Source organism: Orcinus orca, chromosome 16, assembly GCF_937001465.1.
Source record: "Orcinus orca chromosome 16, mOrcOrc1.1, whole genome shotgun sequence".
Taxonomy (NCBI): domain Eukaryota; kingdom Metazoa; phylum Chordata; class Mammalia; order Artiodactyla; family Delphinidae; genus Orcinus; species Orcinus orca.
In genome coordinates this window covers 11990073-12008940 of record NC_064574.1, presented here as the reverse complement: position 1 = coordinate 12008940, position 18868 = coordinate 11990073, and the positions used below count along the sequence as shown (strand labels likewise).

General features: G+C 50.3%; 1 long non-coding RNA gene across 1 annotated transcript; it reads right to left on the bottom strand.

Annotated features, from left to right (window-relative positions):
• Positions 1-976: 976 nt before the first annotated feature.
• Positions 977-6119, bottom strand: LOC117197792 (uncharacterized). The gene is made up of 3 exons (XR_004478671.2): positions 5622-6119; positions 4786-5083; positions 977-1432 (listed from the first exon to the last, which is right to left on the bottom strand). It is a non-coding gene; the product is annotated as an uncharacterized LOC117197792 (long non-coding RNA).
• Positions 6120-18868: the final 12749 nt, after the last annotated feature.

The following is an 18868-nucleotide window of genomic DNA, read 5'->3' as shown; positions in this document are numbered from 1 at the left end:
CTGGAGGCGAGAGCTTCATTCCATGGGTCAGAGCTGCGTGGGCCATGTTATCAGGCTTATTTTGAATTGCTTCCCCCTCCCCCTCCCCGATGAAAGGCGGGAAGTCTTAAAATTACTTCTCCCCAAAACCAGCCCTCAGAGGCACCACCCTGCCCTGGAAGCTCTCTGACCTGCTTCATAAGGAGTTATTAATTATGATTTGTTTTTATAATCGTCCACTTGGAGTCTCAGATGACACATGCTCAGACTTGTCTGTCCCTTAAAAGAAGGAATCAAAGGTTCATGGAAATCAGTTATACCTAACTAGTGGAATTACTTGGGCTCAGCCCTGGGTTTGCTCTGTGACCTTGGGCAAATCCCTTCCCTCTCTGGGCCTCTGTTTTTCTAGCTGTAGAAGGAATGTGGACTAACTTCTAACACAGGGTTAGGATATATATATCCCAAACTGTGAATATGCCAGGGGTGTGTGAAATGGTTGTAGATTGTACATGGATAGGCATTTTTATAAGTTTTATTTTAACTTTTAAAATTTAACAGCGTTATAGTATTTCATTTATAAATGCACATGTTTTTGTTCGCTGGGATGGCCACAGGGAGGAGGAGCTCTGATTCACATAGTCACTTAGGTATCCCGACTGCTGGGGCTTCTGACATGTTCAAAGTCACCCTGGGGATCAACATCCAGCCAGAGAGAGGAAATGGTGGAGAAGGTACCCATCAGCCCGGAGTGACATACATATATATTTTCCTCCACGTTCCATTGGCCAGAACTAGTCACATGGTTCTACCCAGATGCAAAGGCAGTTGGGAAATATAGTTCCCTGGCTGGGCAGCTACTTATCTATAACTCTACACTTTACAGGAGGAACATAAATCTTTGGTGGACCCTTGGTCATCTCTGCCTCAGTAGTCTCTTTTTAAACGAGTAAATTGAGGAACAGAGCTTTGCCACCCATTTATCAAGGAATTAAAATGTGATATATAATTTTCTACAAAGTGGGAGGAATCATTCTACCCAATATTAAAGTTTCCTACACAACTACAGTAATCAAGAAAGTGTAGTATTGGCAGAGGGATAGACTACAATCAATAGAATAAAAGAGAGGACTCAGAAATAGACCCATACAAATATGTCCAGCTGATTTTTTTTTTTAATTATTTATTTATTTTTTGGCTGTGTTGGGTCGTCACTGCTGCACACGGGCTTTCTCTAGTTGCGGCGAGCAGGGGCTACTCTTCGTTGCAGAGTGCGTGCTTCTCATTGCGATGGCACGGGCTCTAGGCGAGCGGGCTTCAGTAGTTGTGGCGCACAGGCTTAGTTGCTCCGTGGCATGTGGGATCTTCCTGGACCAGGGATCGAACCCGTGTCCCCTGCATTGGCAGGCGGATTCTTAACCACTGTGCCACCAGGGAAGTCCTGTCCAGCTGATTTCTGACAAAAGTGCAAAAGCAATTCAATGGAAGGGTAACATTTTTTGGCCGTGCCACGCAGCTTGCGAGATCTTAGTTCCCCCGACCAGGGATTGAACCTGGGCCCTTGGCAGTGAACACGTGGAGACCTAACCACTGGACTGCTAGAGAATTCCCAGGATAACCTTTCTAATAAATAGTGCTGGAGCAACTGGACATCCTTAGGCAAAAAAGAAAAAAAAGAAAAGATCCTTGACCTTGATCCAAACCTCACACCTTATAACAAAAACTAAATGGATCATGGACTTGAACATAAAACATGAAACTATAAAACAGTTATTATTTTCTTAAAGTAGGAGAAAATCAATCTTCAGGATCTAGGGCTAGGCAAAGAACTGTTAGACCTCAATACCAAAAGAACGATTCAAAAAAGGAAAAGATTGATAAATTGTACCTCATCGAAATTAAAATTTTTTGCTCTGTGAAAGACCCTGTTAAGAGGATGAAAAGACAAACTACAGATTGGGAGAAAATATTTGAAAACCATATATCTGACAAAGGACTAGTATCTAGAATGTGTCAAGAACTCTCAAAACGCAGCAATGAAAAAGAAATCCAATTAGAAAATGACAAAAGGCAACAGACATTTTATAGAAGAGGATACACAGATGCAAATAAACACATGAAAAGATGTTTAACGTCATTAGCCATTAGGGAAATGCAAATTAAGACCACAGTGAGGTATTACTACACACCATCCAAATGACTAAAATGAAAAATGATGAGAACACTAACTGCTGGCGAAGATTGGAGAAACTGGATCACTCATGCATTCCTGGTGGGAATGTAAAATGGTACAGTGTTCTGGAAAACAGTTAGGCAATTTCTTAAAAACTACCATATGACCCAGCAACTGTGCTCCTGGACATAGAAATGAAAACAGATTCACACAAAAACACGTATACACGTGTTCATAGCAGTTTGATTCATAATAGGCAAAACATGGAAGCAACCCAGATGCCCTTCAATAGTGAATAGTTAAATACACTGGTGCATCCATACCTTGGAATTCTACTCAGCATAAAAAGGAACAAAATATTGATACATGCAACAGTTTGGATGAACCTTTAGGGAATTAATGCTGAGTAAAAAAAGTCAGCCCCAGAGGGTTACATACCACGTGATTCCACTTATATAGTATTCTTGAACTCACACAGTTATAGAAATGGGGAATAGATTCGTGGTTGCCCTGGGAAAGGACAGAGTTGGAGGTGGGAGATGGGTGGGGCTATGAAAGAACAACCTGATGGATCCTTATGGTGATGGAGATGTTCTGCGTCTTGGCTGTATCACTGCCAGCATGTTGTTTGTGGTATAGTTTTAAAGATGTTATCATTGGGGAAACTGAGGAGAGGGTACATGGGAATCTCTCTTTATTTCTTACAACTGCCCCTGCATCTACACTAATCTCAATATAAGAAATTTGACAAAGAATACCAATACAATTTTTTTTCTACCCTGACACTTCTGAATATAATTGTACCTTTGGTAACATGGAGGCACTACCAGAATCTCGAACAGCGGATGTAGTGTGGCGGTTAAGTGTGGTTTGCAGTAGCACAGGCTGGGTTCAAATCTCAGTCGACCAGACCTCTCGCCTACTTGAGCCTCGGTTTCCACCCCTGCAAGTGGCTGAGTAACGAGAGGCCCTGCCTCGGGGGTTGGTGCAGGGACTCCAAGAGATGATTCGTGAATCACATAGAGCACAGGGCTCCGGTGCAGGTGCTGCTCTGTAAATTATTTGTCACTTATCAGGGCTGCAGCAGGTGGGGGAAATGGACCTCAGGGCATCCTCTGCTAGCTCTCTCGGTTGGGATGGTGACCCGCCATCCTGAGGTTTGTTTTGACTCCTTTCTCACAGGGGTGTGTACTGAACAGCTGCACTAAGGTTGGTCTGGTTAGTTCTCGTCTGCCCTCTGGACTCTGGTGCACACTTTCAAGGACCTTTCTCAACGAAGGAAGGACACAGCTGGTTCTTGTGGGCTGGGCTGCTCCAGGGGAACAACAGCCCAGGGGCTAGCCTCTCTGAGGCAGCAAAGAGAGGGAATGGAAGTAATGCTTACTGCATACCTCCTGTGTGCATGATGACTTACATGCTCCAGCGCATCAAATTCTCCCAACAATCTTGCACAATAGGTATTATTATTATTTCTACTTTATACAGGAGAAAGCTGAGGCTCAGAGAGGTGATGGACTTGTCCAAGGTCATGCAACTAGTAGATGGTAGAGCTGAGCCCTAGTCTGATTTAAATTCAGTGTCATTTTGACTATTAATAATAACCTTACCATTTATTCAGCACCCACTATGGCCAACTACTATGCTTAGCTCTTTACCCTGGGGTATCATCATCCCCTCCCCACTTTAGAGAAGAGGAAACAAAGATTAAGAGGGATGACTTGCCAAGATGGACAACAATTCTTGAAAAAACAGTCAACTGACAGCTCTTCCTTGTTTCCCCAACCCCACCCTCAGCTCTAGCTCAGCACAGCCGAGAGTACTCAAGCTTGGAGATGTAAATGCTGAGTAAGCTAAGAGTTGGTACCTTGAGATATGGTGCCAAGGCCGTCTGTGGGCATTTGAATGTCAGCTTTGGCACCCAGGGTCAGCTGAGATGGCCAGAGGTTCCCCTGGGGGCTTGGTGGGGTTGTGGGGAGACTTGCAGAGACCCCCCTCCCGCCTCGGGCCTGGCAGACAACGTGGCAGTTGGAAAAGGCTGGAGGTGGCAGTGGCGGTGACAACTTCCTTTTGAGTAACAACATTTACTGAAAAGCAGTTCTGCTTTTAGCACCAGAAGTTCACCACCCTTGCAAGCAGGCGCCTAAGAATACCTCCATTCAACCCCAGTTCAGAGATGCACACAGATTCCCTTCTGCATTACCTCCAGCAGAGTTTTACATTTGTTGTTGAAAGGAAACCAAATACCACAATTATTGGAGGAGGCGGGAGGGGTGTGGAGAGAGGGGTGATGCAAGGGGGGCCAGGTGGCATCAACCACAGCCCCCAAAGGCGTCCATAGGCCGCCTCCGGGCAGTGGCCCAGCCCCTTGCCCTTCAGTTACTGGAAAGACATCGACAAGCTCAGAGTGAAACTGAAGTGCTGACAATTTCTCTTCTTTTTACAAGAAAAAGAAAGTGATTGTCCTTGAAGCAAGCATGACTTTGGAGGCCAGGGACTTGCCCTGGCCACTCTGCACATGTGGCCCCAGAAGCTCCAGGTCCTTGCTGGTCACCCTCCATGAGTGCTGGGGTCCTTTGCATGGCCCCTTTTGTCCATCACTGAAAAGCCAGTCTGCCCCGGGGAGGGGATGGTCTTACCCGTTAGGAGCTCACCCAGGGCCCGGGTAGTTGGAGGATGGCTTGGGCGAGGAAGAGGGCTTGAGTGAGGAGGAGATGTGGTGTCAGGCAGAGGCAGGAGGCTGTAATGAGCAGCTCTAAGAAGGGCCTTCTCTCCCCGCCTGGTCTGGCCTCCTGACTCGCACCAGAACCAGGGGCAGTCGGAAATGGAAAGACCCTGGGAGTCACACGGATGTGGGTTCAAATTCCACCTGGACCATTCGCTGGCCGTGTGATCTTGGGCCAGTGATTTCACCTCTCTGAGCCTCAGTTTCCTCATCTCTGACATGGGGATAATAATAGGAAGTCAGGTCATGACCCTCCTCTGCTCAGAATCCTCACATGGCTCCCACCTCACTTGGCGGAAATACCAAAGTCCTCCCGTGACCCACTAGGCCCTACATAATCACCCCTCTGCTCCCCGTCTCAACCTCATCTCCGCCTATTCTCTCTTGTTCCCTCCCCTCCAACCACACTGGGCAACTTGTTGTTCCACCAACATGCTAAATACACCCCTGCCTCAGGGCCTTTGCACTTGCTGTTTCCTCTGCCTGCAGCATCCTTCCTCCAGATACCCTCCTTCACCCTATTCGGCTCTCGGCTGAAATGCCCCAAGAGGCAGCTGTGACCTCTTCTTTTAAGTTGCTGCCCATTACTCTTTATTCCTTCAGCCTGCATTAATTTTTCCCCACTATTTGACATGATTTGGGGAGTTTATTACTCCCCATCCTCCAGACTATAAGCTCCAAGGGGGCAGAGTTCAGTTCTGTGTTATTCTCTATTAAATCCTCAGAGCCTGGCTCGTAGCAGTTGCTCACCAAATGTTTGTTGACTGCACACGTGCAGCGTTATGTGGCGAGGGTGAAGAGTGATATGTGTAGATTGTTCAGACCAGCAGAGTCCTTGTTCACTAAATGTTACTTCCTTTTTTTCCTTCCCAGCACCAACCATGTGCCACATGCTTGACTTCCTATAACAAAAGGATGCCTTTTATAGATGCAGAACCAAGACTGGGGAGCCCAAGCTCACTCAGCAGGGTGAGGCTCTGAGGTCTGGTCCACGGGACTCTCAGCCTCTTGGATGGTGGTGACAGTGTCTGATATGACCCAGGCCTGGCTGCTTTACGGTCTGGCTGAGGGAAATGGCTGGCAGGGCTCTTTAGACCCTTGAGAGGGCTGTGGGCAGAGGGGAAGCTGGCTGTGGCTTCAAGGGACATGGGGCCCTGGGACTGGGGTTCACGCCCTTGCCCTGCAGTCCCATAGTTCCCATCAAGGGGGCCCAGGGTTTGCAGAGAGGGGCTTTTCCAATTTTCTGTTTCTGGAAAGTTCTGTCCCAGGAAGGGCAGATGATGGAGGAGCTGTTGGATGCGGCTGGAGCCTCAGAGAGTAGGAGACCCCGGGAGTCCTCTCTCCCCAGCACCCAGCCAGTTCCCAAAGCAGAGGGACTTTCCAGAGAAGTCTGCCTCTGGCTCCCTCCAAGCCTGCCCAAGAGACTACAAGCCAAGGCCTCCATGAGACCCAGCCCCGCCTTCATTGCCCTGTCTTTATTTCTTAGGGAGGCCAAGGAATCTGGGGGTGAACAGCCTCAACACAGGGCCGGGCATGTGGAAATTTAAGAGCCACAGACTGGCCTGTCACAGTCCCCGGGATGTGACCGTCCACCTGCACCTCCACCCCAGACTCTGGGTTGAGCTGGGCCTACAGCCTGTCTAGGGTGGGCGGAGCAATTGCCCGTGGATCCTGTCTAGTGCTGGGGCTTTCGCCTCTGCCTATCAGAGCTGCCTCAGCTGTATGAGGATCCCCTCCCACGCTGCTACAGCAAAGGGAATGCAAGTGAGACACGAGGAAGAACTGTCTTCTAACACTTTATCGTACCCAAAGGTGACCCTACAGGTGACCACTAAACCCCCCAGCGCAGACCTTGCTGCCACCCACAGGCCACATCCAGCCCAGGAATATGTTTGGTTTGGCCCTTGATGTAATTTTTTTAAATGTGACTCAGTTACCAACATTAGAAATACTAGGAGATTTCACATAAAATCCATTTCTCTGGCTTCTCTTGAAAAATGGGACTCTCTGGCTGTGCTGGGCCCACTTTCCTGCAGGGCATAGGAAGGCCAGAGTGGGTCAAGGGGCCCCTTTTAGGGCAGCACATAGTAGTAGGTGTTCTCTTCTTCACTCCAGTCCCTGCTCAGCCCACTTTTCTCAAACACATTGCCTACCAGGGCTTTGAAGTATGAGTAGGAATTCATCAGACAAAGGGGTGGAAAGACATTCCGGGAAAGAGAAGAGCACATGTCCATGCGATTTATCTGTTCGAGATTCATTCAGTAAGTATGTATTGAATGTTTACTGTATACACTGGGGCGAACAGCAGGAAACCAAACAGATAAAAATCCCTGCACTCCTTGAGCTCATTATCTCAGACAGCACTTCTCAGCTGGGCACTATTTTGTCCCCCACGGACACTTGGCAGTGTTTGAGGCATCTGTGGTGTCATAACAAATGTGGGTGGAGGGAGGGGATACTACTGTCATCCAGTGGGTAGAGGCCAGGGGTGCTGCTAAACCAGTTGTGGCGTGCACAGGAGAGCGCTTCACAGCAAAGAATGATCTGACCCCAAGTGTCCGGAGTGCCAAGATTGAGAAACCCTGGTTCAGTGGGAGATAGTAAACCAGATGAGCCAATAAATGCGTCATCTGAAGTCAGGCGGTGCTGAGAGTTTTCTGGTGAAACTAATCGGAGTGTGGCAGTGGGGGTCAGGAGGTGGGTATGGCTGCCTGGGGGAGGTTCCATTTGACCAGAGACCTAAGGATAAGAAGGAGCAGGTCCTGAAAAACTTGGGGTGCACCTGGCGGGGTGGCCCCAAATCGTGGTTGCTTACGGAGCAGCACCTTCCCTCTTTCCGTGCTGCTTGTCACCACAGCCTTGCTTATGGAGCTGGGATCAGTGGTCCTGTTCCCATTTTCCAGACAAGGGACCCTGGCTGGATGTCACAAGCCCCTAAAGAGGCTGACCTAGGCCACCTGACCACTCTGAGCTGGTGTCCTTGGGGTGCCTGGAGGGCACGATGGTCAGTGAATTGCCTTCTTTCATTCAGTCAGTCAACAAACATCTCTCAGGGGCCCACCATGGCCTAGTGGGACAGAGCAACTTCAGGCTGAGGTGCTCAGCACCAGTCATGGCACATAGTAGGTACACATAAAATATTGGTCAAACGAATGAAAGGACGGGATCAATGAGTAAACAAGCCCCCATCCATGTAAGATAATAGATCACAGCCAGCATTGATTGGGTGCCTACTGTGTGCCGACCCACCTGGAGCTGGAGTGGACACCAGCTCGAAGGGAGGGACAATGATAATTCCCACTTCCGTGGTGAAAAGCCTGAGGTTCGGAGGGGGACATCAATTGCCCAAGGCCTGGCACTGGAGCCCAAGGCCTCGCAGATCTCAGGCTGCAACCACTGCCTTGGCATTTTGTATGTTCTGACTCAGTTTACTATCCTCCCAACACTGTGAGGTAGCGGGTGGCATTATCCCATTTTATGGATGAGGTAACTGAAGCTCAGAGAGGTGAGCGACTCTCCCAGAGTCACACAGCATGTGTGTTTGATCTACATTCCACATTTTGACCACCAAGCCCTGCCCCTTGTAACCCTGACTTCCTCTTCAGGAGAGTTAATCAGCCCCAAAGGGGAGGTAGGCCAGGGGGTTAGGCCCCTCGAGGTCTGCAGGACCAGGCAGGAGGCTCTGGAGGAGGTGGGGTCCCGGGTGGGTGGACGGGAGCAGGTGGGCCTGGGGAGCAGCCAGGCTTCCCCTCCTACACGCAGGCACAGCCGCCAGGAGAGACTGTTGAGAGTCTGCCCTGTGGTGCGCACCGGCCTAACAATGGCTCCTTTTGACTGCGCGGGTGGTAGAAGAGGGGACGCATTGTTCTCCAAGACACCTTCCCGCCATGGCTGGCTGCGGGCGGTCCCCATCCCAGGAGGCTTGGCTCAGGGCCGTTCCGGGCGCCTGAGGGAAGTGTGTGCACGCGCCTGTGTGTGTGATGCTGGAGCGTGTGTGTGTGTGTGTGTGTGTGTGTGTGTGTGCGCGCGCGCGTGTGTGCGCATGTGTGTGTACAGAGAGGCACGGGTGTCTGACTGACACAATTGCTGAGTGTGCCCACGCACGCCTTGCACACTGTGGCGGTGTGTCCGAGCAGGCTTATGGCTTTCTGCGTCTGCTGTGTTGGTCCAAGCGTGCCTTCCTGGGCATATCTGCAGCTGTTTGTGAATCTGCCTCCAGAACGTGTCTCCGGCTCCGTGTACCTGGCTTGTGCTCCAGTGTGTCGAGTGAGGCTGCCCTCATCTGTATGTGTCAGTGTCTCCGTCTCCCTCTGGGTCTGTCTGTGGAGCATCTTGACACCAAGGGGACAGCAGAGCTCTGGCTTTAGGGTGAGGGCCAAGTACCACTTGTTGCGCATATGTGAGGAAAGGGGTTCCAAGTAGAGGAGATGCAGGCGAACAGCCGGATGCAGGACCGAGCCGGGGGATGGGCAGAAGCAGTTGGAGGTCAGGGAGGCTGCAGCAGAGGGAGCAACAGAGAGGGAGCAACGGGAGAAGATACCTGGGCCACCTGTGGGGGCGGGGCGTGGAGTTGGAACATCGTTCTGAGTGAGCCGGAGCCATGGCGTGCTTGCACTGGGGAGTGACGAGGTCTTTTATGGAGATGCCTCTGGTAGAGAATAGACTGCAGGGCAATCAGGAAAGCTGTTGGGGGGCACCCCAGGGTGCCCCCACTCCAGGCAGGAATTGCAGCTTCCCATTTTGCAGAAGTGGAAACTGAGGCCCAGGGAGGAGAAATGCCTTCCAAAGCTGGAAGTTTGGGAACTGGTCCAATGCCAGAGCTAACTCTCATCCTGCCCACCTTGGCTACCATTCCCTCCTCAAGTCCCTTCCTTTCCCAAGGCTATGGGGGTGCCTGTGCTAAAGACAGAGGACTTGGCATCCTCATCTTCTCAGGAACCAGGACTCTACAGCCACAGGGCTTGGGTTCAAATCCTATCTCTGACACTTAACAGCTGTGTGACCTTGGGCATGTCACAAAGCCTCTCTGTGCCCCATTTCCTCATCTGCAAAATGGGGATAATGACAATACTGACCTTTAAATTGTGATTCCACCGATTACCCTCCCCATAACAGGATTCCCCCTCTCCTTAATTTTTCTCCAAGACTCTTACCACCTTCTAACACACGACATGTTACATTAATCTGTTGTGGCACTAGGGTGTCATTTCCAGGAAAGCAGGAAGTTTTGGGTGTTTTGGTCATTATTAATATCTAGAATGGTGTTGGTGCTCAGTAAATTTTTGTCGAGTGAATGAAACTGAATGATGGGTATAAAATACTGGACTAGGAACGTGAGTTGTCAACTGTTATTATTAACTTGGGAATGGGCTTGGAGATGAGCGTCTGGAAGCATAGAAGCCCGGGCAGTTCACCCAGGAATTGGGGTCCCATTCCCTTTTCTGCCCTTTGTCCTGCACATCTGGATCTGCTGAGCCCTCACTGGGCCCAACATCTCCTGTCTTTAGTCTCCATGGTTCAAGGACAGGTTGGCTCCGGCAGGCACTGTGCGCTGGTGGTTTCCCGCCCCCGCGAGGAATCAGTGACTCAGTTCCCCACCTGGCACATGCATCAGCTTTAACGATCTCCGAGGCCTCAGGACATTGCCAAATATTGGGGTCCCACCCACCCCATTTCCCAGGATCCCTGTCCCCCTGTCGGTAGCATCAAGCAGAACCCTTTGGTTCGGGGTGGGGTGGGGAAAGTCCACTTGGCAGCTCTGCTAAAAATGTCCCACCGATGGCGCTGATGGCCCAAGGAGCCGTTGGGCAAATATTTCTCAAGTCCACGTGCTTGTCGAGGAGATGGCTTCATGATCTTTCAGTCTTTCTAAGAAAGAATGACAGGAGACCTCAGAGACCAATTGGGTGGCGAGGTGACTTCGCAAGGTCATTGTGTCCAGCCCCCTGCCACCTGGTCATCAGCTCTGGCTCCCCTGCACCCTGTGTCCCTGCATCTCGAGGAGGGCCAGGAGCTGGAGAGGGGGACTGGGCCGGTCAAAGAACAAGGCTCCTCTGTCCTCTCCCTTCCTTCCTCCTTTCTCCTGACTCCCAGCCCTGGCCTGGGGCATGCGGCGGGCGCCGGGGCTGATCAGCAGAAGTGGGGTGTGGAGCTGGCCGGGGTGTTCACGGTCCCTTCCTCGGGGACCAGCTGGGGTGCTGCTCAGCCTAACTGGATACCTTGGTGTCTGCCCACGGGCCCCAACCCTCTCCTCACACCACCGTCGGGGTTCAGGCCTCCGTCTCTCTGTCCTCCATTCACGCCCTGCCACACACACACATTTATTAAGCACCCTCGTATGTGCCCCATCCCTGGGGGACAGTGAAAGGGCCTAGAGTAGGGAATATCTTGGCCTGTTTGCGGAATAGGGAGGAGAGCAGTGTGGCTGGTGCGGAGTGAGCAAGGGGAGAGTCGGGGAGGGGAGGACCAAGGGGTCATGGGGTCAGATGGTGCAGGGACTCCAGGCCAGGGAATTTTGGATTTCCTTCTAATGCGATGAAGTCCCACGGGAGGGCTCTGAGCGGGGATGGTGCAGGAAGTGCCTTTTGAGTTCATGTTACAAAAGGGGCTTTGTCTTTTTAAAGGATCCCTCTGGCTGCTATAAGGAGAATACAGTGGGGCGGGGAGGGGGTGGTGTGGGGGGGTGGGGAGGGAGTAAGGGTGAGGATGGGGGCCAGGAGGAGTGACCTGACCCAGGGTGATGAGCACAGAGTTGGTGAGAAGTGGCATTCAGGGTGTATTTTGAAAGCTGGAGCCAACAGCGTTGCCTACTGGGGGCTGTGGGGCTCACAGAGGACAGAGAGGAGTCCAGGACAGCTCCAGGGTTTCTGGTCCAAGTAATTGGGAGGCTGGTGGGACCACTTTCTGTAATAGGGATGTGGGAGCAGATGCTGCACTCAGTTTAGGGTGCGCCGAGTTGAGGGGTTCTGTGGGCAGATGAATAAGGAAAGCCACGGCCTGCCACCTCCCCAAGGCCTTTGTCCTGGTTCCAGTGCCCAGTACCTGCCCCAGGACAATTCGACAGCCATCCAATTTTCCTCCCAGCCTTTCCATGCTCTAGCCCTTCCTCTTCCACACCTGTTCGTCTTCAGAAAGCACAACTCTAGATCCTGTCTCTGCTCTGCTCTAGAACCATCCGTGGCTCCCTGCTGCCCCGGATAAAGTCCAAAAGCCTCAGCTGGGTTATCCCAGGCCTGCACCATCTACCCTGACTTTTGCAGCCTCGTCCCTCGTATGGCCAACCAAGCAGCTGACCTCTGGCTCCTCAGACACACCCTGTCCCTTCCCACATCCTCAGCCTTACCTAAGCTGTCCCTGCCAGCTGAGTGCCCTTTCCCACCACAGGGATGAGTGTACACGCCTTGCCTCTAATGTCTGTAGCCTTTTGTTTGTTTCTTTCTCCCAGAACTTTTCACACAGTGCTTTGAATTACACTTATTTATATCTTTCCCTCCTCCCATGGGCAGAAAAGTGCCAGATTTATTTCTGGGCTCGATGCCAGGCTCAAAGCAGGTCCTTGTCAGATTCGGTGGGTGAACTGTTGAGGATACTGCATTCCCAGTGGTATGGGCCCACTCAGTGCCCGTTCCCCCTTCTTCTGGAGAACACACTCTGATTTTCCCCCTGGGGTGCACCACCCCATCAGGTGAGCTGGCCCCATCCCCAGGGGTAGACAGACTCATGGCCCAGGCCTGGCCAATCAAAGCTTCCCAGACCCCTGGCTACGTTGATTGGTTCAGGGGTGGGCACATGATCCAGTCAAAGCCAAGAGAACTCAGTTCTGTGGAGCAGAAGAGAGGACGTTGTTGCCTTGAGGTGGCTGAGCTAGGTGAGATCTCAGCCTGGAGCAGCCGTGGCCACTGTGCCACCATGACAGTAAAGACTGCCTGAAAATACAGCCAACACAGGGCAAGGCAGAGCAGAGAGTTGGGGACAGCCTGAGTCCTAACAACATCATGGGTGCTCCTGGATCCAGCTGTATCTGAAGCTAACATAGCCCTGAACTTCTCCGTTATATAAGTCAATATGTTTTTCTTTCTCATTCTCTCTTTTAAAATGAATTTTGGGTTGGATTTCCATTGCTTGCAGCTATAAAAATTCCTGAGAAATACAAGAGCTTTCTTCTGAATAAATCTCTTGCCATCTCACTGCCCATCCCTTCACCCTTCAAGACCCCAAGTGAAATTCCCTCATTGAAGAACTGCTTTGAATATTTATACATGGAGCTGATATAGCGTTTGTCTCTTTTCTCTCTTCTGGATAACGATCCCAGGCTCTAGCTGTGCCTCAAGCAACTTTTGGAACCAGGCAGCGGGCAAACAGGATAACCCAAAGAAGTAAAATGGGCTCCCGCTTTTGAGGGGCCAGGGCTGGACCTCTGGCCTTACAGCTTCTCAGCACGGTCCTTGGCACACAGCAATGCTTCTCAGCCATTCTCTACTTAGTAGTGTAAGGCAAGGGTTCTCAACGTGGGCATGACGTGGGCGTTCGGGACCAGACTTCTCTCTGAAGTGCCGTGATCAGGAGTCCTCCCTCCAGAACTGGTTAGGAGAGGGTTTCTTAGCCTTCTTACTACTGGCATTGGGGGCAGCTCATTCTTTGCTGCTGAGGCTATCCTATGCGTTGCAGGGCATTTGGGGGCAGCTCATTCTTTGCTGCTGAGGCCATCCTATGCGTTGCAGGATAGTTCAGGAGCATCCTTTACCTTCTCTACCCACTAGTGGTACTCCCTACCCCGAGTCGTGCCAACCACAGATGTCTTCAGATATTGCCAAATGTCCTGTGCAGGGCAAATCACCCCTGACTGAGAACCCCTGGTGGAAGCAAAGAGCTTTGCATAGGACTTCACACGTAGCAAGCGCTGAATAAATACCAGCAATGGTAATGTGGTGATAACAGTGCCCACGATCATTTACGAAATTCAAGTGTCTCAGTGAGGGTCAGATCTGGCTAAGTTAAGCAGGAAGGGAATTTATTGGAGGAACACGGTAAGCTTACGGAATTTATGAGGAAGGAGCAGTATGAGGTCAAAAAAGCACAGAAACAGAGGCCGTTCCGAGAGTTCAGATAGCGCAGGGTGGACGTGCTGGTACCTGTAACGAGCTAGTCCTCATTTCAGCCACTCCTCCCACTTCCTCCTTCCTAAAAGACCCATTTTGCTCATTTTGCCCAGGTACCCCGCCCCCCCCATCTCATGGACTCAGGGAAGGGCATGGGACTCAATTCTGGTCAATGATACATGCTGGGAAATCCACCGGGAGATTCTGGGAAAGGTTGCCTAGCTCTTCAAAAGAGACAGAGGCTCATTTCACTTAGCATAATACAGGATTCCCTTCCTTTTTAAGGTTGAATAATATTCCATGGAATGTATACACCACATCTTCTTTATCCATTCATCTGTCAATGGACACTTAGGTTGTTTTCACATCTTGGCTATTGTGAATGATGCTGCAAAGAATGAGGGAGTGCAGATACCTCTCTGAGATCCTCATTTCAATTCTTTTGGATAAATACCCAGAAGCGGGATTGAAACAAGCTAGTCACAGAAGGACAAATTCTGTATGATTCCACTTATATCAAGTATTTAAAGTAGTGAAACTCATAAAAGCAGAGAGTAGAATGGTGGTTGACTGCGGTCTGCAGGGAGGGGGAAACGAGGCGTTGCAATTCAATGGATATAGAGTTTCAGTTGTGTAAGATGAATTAAGTTCTCAGGATCTGCTCTACAACAGGGTGTCTTAACAGTAATGTGTGGTACACTTAAAAATTTGTTAAAAGGATAGGCCTCGTGTTAAATGCTCTCACTACAATTTTTTAAAAGGCATTTATGAAACAACATTATGTGGAGTTCCCAATGATACCAACATTTAAAAAATTATATATGAAAGTTCTTAGAGGCAAAAAAGGGGCAGGCTCTTTTCCCTCTAGCGTTGCTGGGGAGAGGTCATGAAGTCTGCAGCCATCTTGAGGCAATGAGGAGAGCCAGTTGGAGGGCAAAACCCAAGTCCCAGGACCTGGGTCCTTGTTGATATTATTAAACTGCTGAATTAACCAATCCCTGATTCCCCATCACTTCCAAACTTCCGATCTACGAGATAATAATTTCCTTGTTTTCAAAGCCTCTTTAGATTGAATTTTTATTCCTCGTGGCCAAGAGCACTGGATCAATGTGCCAAATCCCACAGATAAGTTGTTGCTTCTAAATTGCCCTTGACATTTTCTGCCTGCCTCCTAAATAACACAGAGGGACTCACTCTTATTGCCAGAGATATCTGATGCCCGGGTCCTCGTCTGGCTGCCAGACATATTCTGTGGCCTGGAGATGTACTCAGGGCTCAGGCAGGAGGACTTCCAAGAGACCACCTGCCAGTTCCTCCATGGAGTTCAGACTTTGCCTCTCTGGGCCTCGGTTTCCCCATCTGTGAACTGGGGTAGTAATAGGGCCACCTATTACACAGGGTGTTATAAGGATGGATGAAATGAGTTATTTCCGGTAAAGTAACAGGCACAGTGCCAGGCAAATGGTAAGTGCTCAAAAAATGTGGGCTATCACCATTCTTGCCATTGTTATTATTACTTGGAGTGAGGGATGAAGGAACTTGGGCTGACCCGATGTGGATGGCAGGTGCAGAACGAGACTGGCAGCCTCAAGAGGTGAGACTGGGGTGGAAAGAAAGGATTCAACCAAAGTAGGTAAAGAAACTTCAAGGAGACGTGTGAGCCCCTGAGAATATCTCGAGGTGTAGGGCAGCTACCACCGTCCCCATCTTGAGAGAAAAGTGTTTTTCTTCTTAAAAGTGAAAGGAGAGGGATCTCAAGAAGGTGAGAGATAGAGGAACACCCTGGCATTAAGGCAGAAACGGCCAAGGCAGCCTTCACTCCTCCCTCCGAAGACCCTGCAGCATCACCACTGCTTGGGGCCTCCAGAGCCAGAAGTCGTGGGGATCCTCCCACGCTCTCCAACACCTCCAGCATTCAGGCCTGGGGCCTCCTGCCTCGCCGGCCAGACCCCCCAACACCTCCACACTGTGCCCTGAGCACCTTCCTGGCCCCAGGACCCGTACCTGGCTCCCCCAGGGAGTCAGAGAGCATCCCTGTCACCGGATGGATTAAGCAACTCAGGCAAGCATGCATCTTCCAGCTCGTGCTAACCACCATTTATTCACTTCCCCTCATACTCATCAACCCGTTGGTTCCTTGTTATTTCTCAGGGGACACTGTGTCCCTTCCTGTGAACCCTTCACGTTGCAGCCCGGAATCTGAGTCATCCCAAGATAACACCTCCATTCACCCTGGTCCTGGGAGCCCCTGGCCCATTTCACAGATGGAAACAGAAATGATGATGGTGATGATGATGATGATAATGATTATAGCTACCGATTCTAACAGTGTCCCGAGCAGTTACATGGACTAACTTTGGGGTAGATACCTTGCTTATCCCCATTTCCTAAATGAGGGAAACGAGGCCCGAGAGGTTGAGTAACATGCTAATAGGTGAAGGAGCCACGGTGTGAATCCAAGCACTCTGGTATGGAACTTCAACCATGTTTCGTTAGACGTTTAACAAAGCACCTTTGTCGAAGAAAAAGTTAGGAAGAAAAAAATTGGAATTTCTATTTTAAAATGTATCATCGGTTTATTCATTCGTCAATCAGATATCTCCATAGTAGGTACCATGTATCAGCTGATGCTTTTCACAGGGGGCATGGTAGTGGACAAACAGGTCAGGTTCCTGCCCTCTGGAGCCCACAGGTCCAGTGAATACAGTCAGTCAGTCAGTTGAGGATTTGAACACATGAACTCAAGGCTGCCTGCACAGATCAGGACTGTATGAAACTCTGCGGTGGAAAGACTGGCCTTTCTAGGCTTTTCTGCTCGAATATAATGCTTTCAAGAAAGAGATCTTGACCTGGAGTCTCCCCCTGCAGGGTTAGGACATTAGGATGTGAGGAGAAAGACCAAAGGACCTTGAAAGACCTTGTGATATCACGGGAGACCCCGGTCAGACCCCAGCCCCCAGCCCAGGGCCTCACCAGCATGTGACTCAGGGTAGGTCACGACCCTCTCCTCTGGAAGCCTCAGCTTCCTCATCTGGAAATAGGGACAGTGAATCCTTCCAGGACCATCATGCTGATACAACACATCAGTGTGGGATACTACGAGTTAAAACTCATTTGCAGTTCACCTCCTAGTTGGCTTGAGGGAAGATGATTCCAGAAAGGCTGTATGGCGAAGGTTCATTGTGTTTGCAAATCTCAACTGGACTCAGACGAGCATTACAGACCTAAATGGCAGAGGAGCCACAGTCCTTTCAACAAGGGAGGTGGCTGGGTGAGGACTGTGGTGACCCGGAGGGACAACCGTGAGTCAGCTTCTATGGTGAACACATCCCAGTAATGCCAGAAAGCCGTTGTCCTCAAGACAAGTCAGAAGTCCAGATCTTTATATCAACTCTCTCCATTTTAAGTGTTTCTGACTAATTAAGAGAAAGCATTGGCCTGGTACCCGCACACCTTCTAGGATGGCTATGATGATAAAGACGGATGGTAGCAAGTGTTGGCAAGGATATGGAGCTGTTGGAACCCTCCTACTCTGCGGGAGGGATTGTAAAAACGGTGCAGACACCTTGGGAAACAGTCTGGTGCTTCCCCGAAAGGTTAAACACAGAGTTAACCATATGACCCAGGAATTCCACTCCTGGGTATATCCCCAAGAGAACTGGAAACATGTGTCCACACAAAAACTTGCATGTGAATGTCCATGACAACATTCTTCATAGTAGCCAAAAAGTGGAAACGACCCAAATGTCCATCAACTGAGAAATAGATCAAAGAATGTGGTTTGGTCATACAATGGAATACTACTTAGCATGAAGGAGTCAAGTACTGATTCATACTACAGTGTGGATGAACCTTGAAAACCTTATGCTAACTGAAAGAAGTCGGACACAAAAGGCCATATACTGTATGACTCCATTTATATTTAATGTCCAGAACAGGCAAATCTATAGAAACAGAAAGTGGATCAGTAGTTGCCAGGGTTTGGGGGCAGGGGAAATGGGAAGTGACTGCTAATGGGTCCAGGGTATTTGGGGGTGTAGAATGGATGGCGGCGATGGTTGTGGCACTCTGTGAACGTACTCAGGACCATCGAATTGTACACTTTAAGTGGGTGAATTGTATGGTATGTGAATTACATCTTAATAAAGCTGTTAAAATTTAAAAGTGTTTGCCTAACAGAGCTCCTTGGGCTGGTCAGAGTCAACCGCAGGCCACACTCTTCCGCTGCCTGGTTGAGGAGGTCATCCTCAGCTACCCGGATATTCAGTACCTGGAACGCCGGGTTCCCGCAGAGCGCGTGGGACTGCCCCAGAGGACAGAATTTCCCCCTGGGGCTCTGCGGCCCGTAGAGAACCGCCCTGGAGTAGGGGTTGCTCCGGACACTTCCCTTTTTGCTCCTTTTAAAAATAAACAATTAAATGCAAGCAGAGAAAAGTTCTGTTTGTTAACCTCTAGCCCCAAACGAGAAGGAAATAGAGTTGGCTGAGCCCGGGGCTCAGACCAGCTCCGGAGTCCGGCGGACCAAACCCAGCGTCTTGCGCTGTGTCTATCTGTGAAGTTTCTGGAATCCAGTGCATGCGCGTGGTGGGGCGGGGGCTGCTTTCCTGCTCCCTTCCTCCCCCCTGCCTCAGCCCTGTGGGTAAAGTGAAAAGAGAAGCCTTGTGAGCACAAGAAAGATGGCAGTGATCCTAGAAGAGGAGGTTGGGCTGGGAGGCCTGCTGAGCTATCGCTCTCCGACCCCGTGGATCTGGAGGGATGAAACCCCTCCACCGTCAGGCCGTGGAGTCAGGAAGGACCCCGAGAGCCCCCAGGAGGAAGTTGGAGCCTTTTCTGGGGGCCAGACAGGGGGCCTCAAGGTCAAGGAGGGGGTGGTGGAGAGAAGACAGCGGTGGGGAGAGA